Here is a 10,939-nt window from a genome sequence, read left to right on the forward strand (position 1 = left end):
ACAGAGATTAATAAAAATAAAGACACTAATAGATGCATGATTCCTCTTCTGACTTACTGAAGGGTTGGAAAGGTGGTCCCTGCAAATCTTGGAAGGAAAGTCATATAGTGAGAGACTCCATGGTGCCTGTTCCTCTCACAATGGCTCAGCCAAGACAGACAAGGCCTGTGTGAGAGCCCTGGTGGCGTAGGAACATGATAAACATCTGCTGCTCTTCTTTTACAATAATGTTTGCAGATAAAATCATCTCTGCTACGAAATACAGCAAGTGTAAAGGAGATTACACCTCATCATGGGACAGTGACAAATTTCTGGAAGTTCTTGGCCCTGAAAAGAATGCACTGCTTATTTAAGTTATTCACCAATATTAAAAAAAAAAACCCTTAATCTAAGTAATGATGATCTGTTTTTAAGCTAATGTTGAAAAAAATCTGCACCATGATGAACAAAAATACATCATAGTTCTTCCAACTCTTGCCAATATAAAGGTGCTTATAAGCCAACCAAGTTTTGTGCAAAATATATATAAAGAACGGATATATTCCTCATGAAACAGTTCACTAATTTAATTTCCTTTTTGTACAACACTATCTTAACAATTATAAAAAATAACAATACATTAGAGGGTAAAAATTAGGAATCTCACAAAATAAGAGAACTTGTAAGGGTGCTGAAGACGTTTTGCTAGTAGAAAGAAATAACAAATACAAGTCAAATGGCATATGTATTTGCAAGGATGCTTTGATGCATAAGTGAGGTAAAAATTAGCTATTGTGGGAAAGAAAAGCTCAATTAAAATCAAATATAAAAAATGAATTTTTTTGGCCTTCCAATTTAAATTATTAAAATTAGTTATTTTACAGTGCTTAAATCACACCACTGTATTTTCATTGTATGCACCCACTGTAAAGAAACCAACTGTAAAGAAAACTCAAAATTCTGAGAAGTCTCCTCTGGAAAGCCCATGAGGCATAATTTGGAATTCAGTACAAGGTTCAAGGCAAAAGAGTTATTGGGAGCCTTAAGATCTGATTAATCAGGATTAAGTTTTATTTTAACTTCTTGGCAAAATACCTTGCATCCCATGTATTCTTGCAGAGAATTCAGAACCACACACTCATCTACTTTCCTCCCAGTCTTTTTCTGAACACTCTGTGTGTTTTAAAACCTTTACACACAGAACATGCACCATGACATTCACCTGTCAGTGACACTGCCACTGTCTGATGTGTGATTGGTGACAACACTGGTGCTTTGGTGATTGATACTTGCAATACTGACAGCAATAGTGCTGGCTAAAACATCATCACTGGTCTTTGTAATAGCATGCTAGTGTATTTTTCCCTGCATAGCTGATGAATTTTCTTACTGCAACGAGTTCTTAAGATGCTGTTGCCTCAAGGAAATGGCACTATTTCTAAGATGCTCCAGTAAGCAGTTATCTGTCCTGCATGGGGATAAATGAGTGGAGTCATATATGAGCTGGCAGGTACACAGGTGGAAGATCTACAAACCATCATAAAGAAACTGGAATTCAATCTTATCCAGTAAGCCTGAGTACAGGATGTTTTCTAATATTTAATGTGAGATAAATATTACAAAATTAGATCCTTGTGGAAAAGAGTGAGGAAATAATTACTGATCTGGAATGGAGCTCCTTCCCAAAGAGAATGTGTGCATCAGTGAGAGCAGTCAACTGCTGCAATCATACACAATCCAATCATAAAGAAAAGGATGATACAAAACCTACCCTAATCAAAGAAGCAAAACTTTTAAGGTAAATAAGTGTGGGAACTCAAAATGTCTCTCAGACATTTTTAGAGGTTCCAGGCCTTGGTCAGAAGCATTTTAGACCCTGGCAGACAGCTGAAAAACAACTGTGATTTTGAGTTTGAGCCATGGAATGAATTACCAACTTTGAAGGTGGAACAAGCAGTCACAAAAGGCTAGATAGTATAGTAAATGTAGTCACAAAGTAGAGGGAAATATTTTTTGGTAGTGTACAGGGGGGTTTTAGTGCATGTACAGGGGGGTTTTTACTTTGTACATGGGGGTCAGAAGTTCTAAGATGGAGGAAAGTGGGCTGAACCCATCCTTCTTCTTTCTTCTTCCTTACCTCCATGTTCTTGGTGATGTTGGCACTCACAGATTGGTTTAGAGTAGAAAAACACTTGGCAACATAGGTAGTAGGTATTGGGGAATAATTGTAAACATGTTATACGTAATATATCTTATAAAAGATAGCAGCAGCCCTGGGCGGGGGGAGACACGAAGAAGACAGCAGATAGAGAGGATGTCAGGGTGTGTGTGTGCCTCTACCCAGGCCGCTGATCAAATAGCCGCAGTCCAGGAACATAATCTGTTAGATAACTAGCAATAAACTGCCTTGAGACCGAACAGCTAAAGCCTGCGGAGCTTTTCTTTGGAAGCACAGGTTGGAGGAGGAATTTCACCACCACATGAGACCCCAAAGCAAGGCTGGGGTTCTCACAAATAAGGAAATAGGACTTATTGATCTTAATGAGAATGCTAAAGAATGACTGCACATTCCTTTTCAAGCCTCAGATGAACAAGGGAGTAAAAAACAATGATGGATAAAGGCAGAAGTACCCCAAAATGTGCCTGCATCTATATACACAGTGGAATTTGCAGACACATCAAAACCAATGTTTTTGCCTTCTCTGAATATCAGTATTTTCAGATGGTAAGAAATTATAGGAGTTGAAAGTATGATTGTTTAATACAACAAATAGTTACAATCCAAGTGCTTCAAGATTAACTTGGCAGAAATTTTGTGAGACAACTACAAAAACCAGAGAAATGTCTGTCTTATTAAAGACAGATTATTGATACAAATTAAAACAATATTAAAATTTTCTAAAGAAAATTTCCAGTTATCATCTGACCAAAGCAATAAAATTGACTGGATATTATGGCAAGGAAAGCAACATAGTCTTAGGAGTGAAGACTATTTCAATTAATAGATGCACGGTGAATATCTAATAGAAATAGCCAGGAAAAATAGTTCAACTTTTCAGTTTAAGCATATTCAGTCGTGTTCTAAATGCTCTTGGATATGACATCTGCAGGTAAGGCTTTAGAGAGCTCTCAGACTTCCAAGTAAACAAGATTCTCAAGTTGCTATAGTTTGAAGCCAACAGACATCACAGATGAAAACCTTAGGAGTTCCTCTACACACATCTTCATGGCCCTTTCCAGCACTGAGTGTTAAGAGATCACTGACTAATTACAGGTAGACTGTAGACTGGACTTACACTGTCTAGTAAAAAAAAGGCACAAATACAGGAAGCAATTTAAAAACAAAAGTATAACAGTTTGATTCTTACTGTATTCTCTCATTTCTAGCCTTTTTTTTTTAAAGTATTCTCACAACTGTAGCTGTGAGATCAGTTTTGAAGCAATGTTGAACCAGTGTAAAGGAAATTGCAAGCAAGTCTGAAAGCAAGCAATTCACCTTACCTAAAGCTCCTGTGCTGAAGTGGTTACATAGCTGTTTCTCCACAGATAGAGATTGTTACTGTGCAGATGAATGATCCCATAAAATTCCTTGGGCAGTTTAATGCAGCCTTAATCAACTTGCTACCAGTCTCCTTAGCAATTCTTTTACCTTTCTGGTTAAAATGAAGCATTTAATGAAAGAAGAAACATTAGAAACCAAAAATTAAATTAGAAGTACATTATGCATTCTGGTTAGAAAAACAATATAGGCTTAAAGAATCTGAACATATAAAAATGTAAGTAGATTACAAATTTAATTGTAATTCTTACTTAAGTTATATTTTTTTATATTTTAGTAATTTAAATACTTTTATGTTGGTTTGTGGAGGATATTAAAATGTATTTGAATCAGAGACTAGTTGCTGTGATCAGTTCTTTAGTCTAAATGACATATATGTAAATTGATTCCCTTAAAATGCTACAAACAAGACAACCAATACAAAACAAAAAGTTCAAGGCTTTTGAAGGTTTGGTTTCCTTCTTCTCTTGCCCAAAGATAAAATAAATTTATTTAGTGGAGAAACTAAATTTAAAATAAATCTGCCTTAATGCACAGGTTGTGTAATAAATTGAAGGCCACTTTAATACATTTTTAATAAAAAACAGTTGCAAATCACTTAACCAAGTCCACTAAATAAACTTGCTGGCATTCTACATATCATCTTTGTCTTAAAAAAATAATGCAATCAGTACATGAAACATAAACCTATGAAGAGTTTAAAGTACAGTCACAGGCCAAACTGTCTATAGCCAAGAGAATAAATTAACATCTCCCCCCTATATAACACTTCTTATACATTATCATAATGCGGAACATGGGCTTTTTTTTCCTGCTAGCAATCTTATGATCTTCACCTTGAGGTTCAATTTATTGACCTGCACCATGTTTTCTCATATGATACCCTTGAAAATGTTTAATACAAGAAGTGTTCCAAGATACCTTCTGCCCTTTCTCACATTTTGTATGGAAATTCTCCTTAGGTGAAATATTCACAGAAGTCTTAAGTTTCTCCCATACTTCTTATTCTCCTTGTATTTGCCTACTGGAGAACATTTATATTCTGTTTTGTATTTCCTTTGTAAACAAAAAGCTGGTTTGTTACACACTTGACATGTTAGAGCCTCATATGTAGGGCTTCTGGGCACTACTATAAGTAAAAACTAAATATAAAATTATATATTAAATTGAAAAAAAGCTATTTTCTGCATAATATGGCAGCCAAGTTTTTTAACTTCTTTCAAATTCAATAACAAAACTAATTGTTTGACAATGTACTGAATGTCTTACATACATGGTGTGATATATACAAATGAAAACACTTCTATAAAACTTGGTCTTGCCTGATGATTTAACACTGAGAGTGTTAAAGCTGTTCAGCATGGGTAAAACCAATACTGATTTTAATATTTTTTCAGAATTTCAAGATCAAACATAAAAGTCTAACTGAAGAAATCAGAGATTTCAAACACATCAACAACTAAATTAGCATAATCTTAAAGGATGTTTGTATAATAAATAGTTTTCTCTATTTAACACTTACTGAAAATGAGAACAGGACAGCTGAACTTCACTAAGATAAAAATTTGTTTGCCTTCTTTCAGACCTACCTGTAACAGGGCTGAAGTAATTAATCTACATACTACTGCTGCAATGGAGTAATGAATTTATATCTTACATTCGTATCATCTTCTGAAGGACCCAAGGATTAAATTGCAATGAAAATATTACAGTATATCTAACCACACTGAACTTGAGGTGACTCTTTGTAAGCTCCACAGAAGACACTAGAAGAGATGTTGCAGAGCTCAGAACCATGTACTACAGCACCTTTTCTAGAATTCCTTCTGACATGTAATATTTTATCAGAGATATCAAATTCTCAAATTAATTTTTAATGTCTCACCTTATTTATCACTTTATCACACTTAATTCTAAGACTTAGGATTTTTGCTATTATCTCTAATAAAACAAGAGCAAGAAGAAAATGTGAAGAAAAATGTAAATACTATTTTCTATTCTTATTCTTCCTACCTGTAAAATCTTAGAACCAAATATATAGAAATATCACATTTTATTTGCAAAAATAACAAATCAGATTATGAATAATTCACAGGCCATCATTTAAAATTTCCACCATAGTTTAGGTCCAACTTGTATGGCCTCATACTATTCAGGATAGTTATTTGTTTCCAGGGGTATACGCTTTCTCCTAAGGTCCAAGAAATAACTGCAGTTAAGAAATTGTCCAAATAATTGGCATTATTACCTAAAGCAAGACCTACAAAGAGATTGTCAAAAGGCAGCCTCTGCTATCTCATTTAGCCTTAAAAAAAAAAGAAAAACAAAAGGAGAGAGAATCTCACCGCAATGCCCAATGGAGCTAAAGTTAACAAAGCCTCACTATGACCCATTAGCTATGTTATGCAGAACAAAAGAAACAAGGTAAGGACAAGTATCCTCAATATCTGGTGATTCTCAATCTCATGTGCTGATACAAAAATTCTATTATTAAGTATTAAAATTATTTAAAATATTTTAAAATGCAGATTCATATAGTCTAAATATAGTTAATTTTCTCATATCTAAAAATAAATATTTAATCTTTAAAACATTGTACAATTACTGAAAGTAAAAATAAAAACAACAAAGCAATCCACCTGACAGTTGAACTAATTAATGTTTATATGCAAACCTAACCTAGAATTCCCTTATCAGCATCATCTTTTCCACACCACGTATGAAAAGACTACAACTGGAAGTAGCAACCAAAGCACAGCATACCTTGAAATGCACAATGCAAATGAGGGACGCTTGAATACTGCCAATTGTGCTGTATTTGATTTTTGTTTGCTATTTTGATTCTCTGTAATCACAAAGAAATAAAGAGAACCACTGGAATGGACAATGCTCAACACAGGATTCCATACTAAATTGGAAAGCATACTATCATCACAGATTGAAAAACGTATTTCAAGTATTCATTGTCTTAGAAAACCAACAGTTAGCTCCTGGGGAAATAGGGATTCTCCAGAAGCAGATAAATGTGAAGTTATAGTGTTTTTAGTGGAGAAACAGAAGGAGACTATACAACGTCTTCTACAGATACATGGAAGGTTTTGGAAGGAGTGTGTCTGAAGTAATTTGTCAATGTAATCAAATGACCAAATAAATTCTTACTTATGGAAGGTTAAAAAATATTGAGATAGGAAGATATCTGAAATATATTTGTACTTAGGGCATACATGCTCTCTCTGTTACAGAGAATAATGAACATTAAGTTTTTTTAAACCAACCATTTCCCCTCATCAATTGACCTACTTCCATTCCTTTTTCTAGGGGCTCCAAAAGCATCTCTGCGCCAGACACCAATGTGGAATCTGTTTTCTCACATACAAGCAAAGAATGCAATTACACGAGTCTTGTGTTCTTGTTAATGTGATTCCCATTTGTTCAAAATCTCCCATTCAAAGGTCATCTTGGTTGGTTTTTACTTTTCATGGGCCAGATTCAACAACTGAAGCCTCCTACACAAAATTAATCTATTTGCATTACACTTAATGGACTGTAGTCACTTCTGATTTCCAAAGACGGGGCTTGGGGCCTGTCTGCACAAGAAAGAATAATTTATTTTAATTTAAGGTTGGCTTTTTTTCTGATTGACTCAAGCAAAACTGATGTAAAACAGACTGAAACATCTGTTTGGATTTTTGCACTGATTTAGCTTATCTAGTAGAAGAAGAAATGTGTGCTTTTTAGTCTCTGATGAAAAAAAATTACTCTTGCATTTCCATGCTTGTCTGCTACTGATTTTTCTTCCTTGTCTATAAAAAAGGTGGCCAAAGTGTAGCACAAACGCCACTTATGCCTGTTTCCATGCTACATTCAAAACTTAACTGAGCCACAGATTCTGGGTCTCACTGCTCCTATACAGGCCTCCATAAAACCTGTGGGAACAGTTAGGAACTACTGCAGCCACCATTCACATTCAACATAATGAATAGCTCTGCTGCCCCCCCGCAGAATGTGCTTCTGGTTCGGGATAGAAGAAGAGGACCAAGTCATAGTAAAATAGGAAGAACAGGATTAAGGAGGTACATGAAGGCAGGAGAAGCCAAGGTTCTACTTTTTATTCCTGAAAGTGAAGGTTGATTATATGGGTATGTGGAGGAAAAATTATGTGACTGAAGTCTGAAATAAAAAATAAACTTTTATGGGTGCAAGAGCAGAGAGAAAAGATTAAATGTGAGCATTGGACTGCAATCCTAGCTTAAATGATAGGAACATGCAGTAGGGAAGGTGGGAGAAGAGCCATAGATGAGGGTCTGGTTTGACATGGTTGGAAAAGCCCTGGATGCCAGAAGTGACTGATGATGATCATATACCTACCTCTTATCTTTTCTTCTTTCATATATAACACTGACCTCACATTTAAACTAATGCAATTAGTGGAAGGTTCACCATAAGCAGCACATTTTTAGTGTTTAAGAGTATCTCACAATGACTTGTAGAAAGTCCTCTACAAAATTAAATTACTTAATGGGAGAATAATTTAGAGTATGACTCTGAGTCAAGGTTTAAAAAGCAAAAAAATTCTTTAAACACAAATTTTATTTTATGCCTATGCTTTTGCTCACATAGACAAGGACATACACACTAGATGAAGACATATACACAAACTCAAAATTTCAAATGCATTCAGTACATGGAAAATTAACAAACAATTGTTTTAAAATTGTTTAAATTTCACTCTAGAGACTGGTTTGGAAAAGAAAACCCCCTAAAGGCTAAAAGTGACATTTGGAGGTTTATTTAATATTGTTACTAGAAAAAGCCATATTCCAAGGCATCCATGTATACATGCATAAATATGTATAGTGTTTTATCATGTACATGACAGGTCACATACATAAACAGCGGATCTACCCAACTATATCTCTTTCAATGAGAAATTAAAAATAATTTCAACATGATTTGTATAATATAGCTATATTAGAATCTTTCTCTATATGAATATATTATTATTTATTATGTACAATACATGCAATAAAAACATTGTATAGTATATATCTAAAGTCTATCAATGTATGTAGAAAAGCTATGTCAGTTATACAAATCAATACTGTAAAATAGTGAGTGGAAAGCAGTGGATTCAGTGATTGAAACATACTACTGTTACATGTACTTAAATGCTTATAGAATTTGGAACCAAATTAATGGGTAAAATTAATTTCTGTGATTAAAACTGATCACAACATATTAAGGCATGAAAGTAATGGAAAAGCAGTCCTAGCCTTTCAAACACAAAACAAAAAAAAATCCTCACAAAAAAATCCTGGCACAACTTGATAATAATGCACTGACCAGTGCATATCAAGTTCACAAAACTGCTGTAAATTTTTTTATGACAAAAACCTTTTTTATGACACTGACAACATTGGGTCCATGACAGAAGATCTTTATTATTAAGACATTTAAAAGATAAAATATCAGTCTCTATTTCAGCCCCAATCTTTAACTGGAAAGATTCTGAACACCAGCTTTGATGGAGGAGAATTGTATTTCGCCATCCCTCCACGCTCCTATGTGGCCATAGCATCTTGGTGTGCCTGAAGTATGAATAGGATATACTCTACCACAGTTCTGCCAGTCTGCTGAAAAGTTCTGTGCATACCTATCACCTGACTATAAAAGATTTCAGGCCCCATCCCTGAAGCACACATTGAAGCTTTATTGAATATTCACATTCAATCTTAAACTGGATTCTAAATAAATAGAACAGAAAAGTGTGTCAGATAATCCAGTAAAAACCTACATTAATAAAGCCATTATTATTTTGTTTTAACCTCCGTGTCACAAGGCATAAGTCAATTTAGCAGCTCTGCTTGCACCTGTATTAGTCAATGAAATATGTAATCACCTGTATCCAACAGTAATCATGGTCCTTAGTCAATATTCATTCTAACCTGAGCTTTCCTCCTTTAACATAGTCAATAAACTGCTTTTGTAATCTGTTTGTGCACCATCATAACTATTCTTTTGTCTTATCCTTTGAGAATAAGCTAGCTAAATCTTGAAAAATACATTCTTAAGTAATTTTGATCATACAGAAACTATTCTTCCCAACTGTAGTCACCTTTCCTCCATCCTCCCACACACCACTCAAAAATAACTACAGTTCACACAGCAGATGTAGAATGAAGACTTATGGGCTCAATTTCCAATTCTATCAAAGGCTCCTTTTAAGAGTTCGGGTATATGACTATTTTTTCTGTTCAATTATTCATTTACAGAAGGAACAAAAGTCAACTTTTTGTTCAATGTGTGTTGTAAGGCTTTAACCACACCTTTGATGTATTTGAATGCCACATTAAGGACTACTTAACTATGCAAGAGGACAAACGAACAGGTTAAGAAGCTCAATTCATCGCAGAACAGTCCTCACAGTAGTAGGAAGGTTTCTCGGTCCTGAGCAGAAAGTCGAGAGGATTTATAAACCTTCACAGCAAGGAGACAAATATCTTGCAGACTAATCAACCCCAGAAAGCGTTCCTGTCCTTTGTACCGTCACCCCACAGAACGTTCACAAGTTCCACCGTCAATTTCCACCGAGTACCTGAATTAACAACCTTCCTATGCGAACGAAAGTACTAGACAATCATGAGATTTCTCGCCTCTCTAATATTTCGGAATAAAAATTTAAAACCCCACAGATAGGCAAATCTGTACAGGGACCCCCCACACGCCAGAAACCACGGTAGGAAACGGGGCCACGTTCCTCTATCGTGCAGCGACTTTCACTTTCCGGCACAATGTTGCAGAGAGCGCCAGCCGTGACCCCGGGAGCGCCGGCGGAAAGGGGGGCTGGAGGGGGTATCCCGGGGGTCTGCCCAGATCCTCAGGTTCCAGCCGCTGCCTGCCCCATCCATCCATGCATGCAATACATCCATCCACCCCCGGTGGGAGCGGAAGAGGCAGCCCACGGCCGAGACGCACGGCTCCCCGCCCAACAGCAGCGCGGGCGCCCCTGACATCGGCCGGGCCACGCGGCAGCGCCGGCGACTACCGGGGATGGGCCGTCCCACCCCGCCCCTCGCAGCCCGACACGTACCCACACCATCCCAGAGCCCGGCGGCAGGGGAGTGGCGAGGGAGCGGCCCAACCTCTCCCTCCGCAGCTCCGCGCGGCGCCGCTGCGGCCCCCGAAATGGCCGAACAAAGGGAGCCTCGCCCGGCCGCCGCCGCCCCTCGCTCGGCCGCGGGGCGGGGCCGGGGCGGGGGCGCCGCTGCCCCGGTCACCCTGGCAACGCCGGGCGCGATGGAGGCGGCGGGGAAATGGCCCCCGGGCCTCTCGCCAACACCGACGGGCTCCTCGCAGGAATCCTTCAGCCTGGGCCCCGCCAGGCTCCCCAGGCCGGCCTCC

At 37.3% G+C, this 10,939-nt stretch overlaps 1 protein-coding gene across 1 annotated transcript in view; it reads right to left on the reverse strand.

Moving 5' to 3' along the window:
- TNPO1 (transportin 1) overlaps positions 1-10,717 on the reverse strand; it is a 75,465-nt gene extending 64,748 nt beyond the window's left edge. Inside the window, exon 1 of the mRNA XM_021531770.3 lies at positions 10,629-10,717. The gene's annotated coding sequence lies outside the window, so the exon portion shown is untranslated. The remainder of the gene's footprint in view (positions 1-10,628) is intronic.
- Positions 10,718-10,939: the final 222 nt, after the last annotated feature.

Source organism: Lonchura striata, chromosome Z, assembly GCF_046129695.1.
Source record: "Lonchura striata isolate bLonStr1 chromosome Z, bLonStr1.mat, whole genome shotgun sequence".
NCBI classification, from domain to species: Eukaryota; Metazoa; Chordata; class Aves; order Passeriformes; family Estrildidae; genus Lonchura; species Lonchura striata.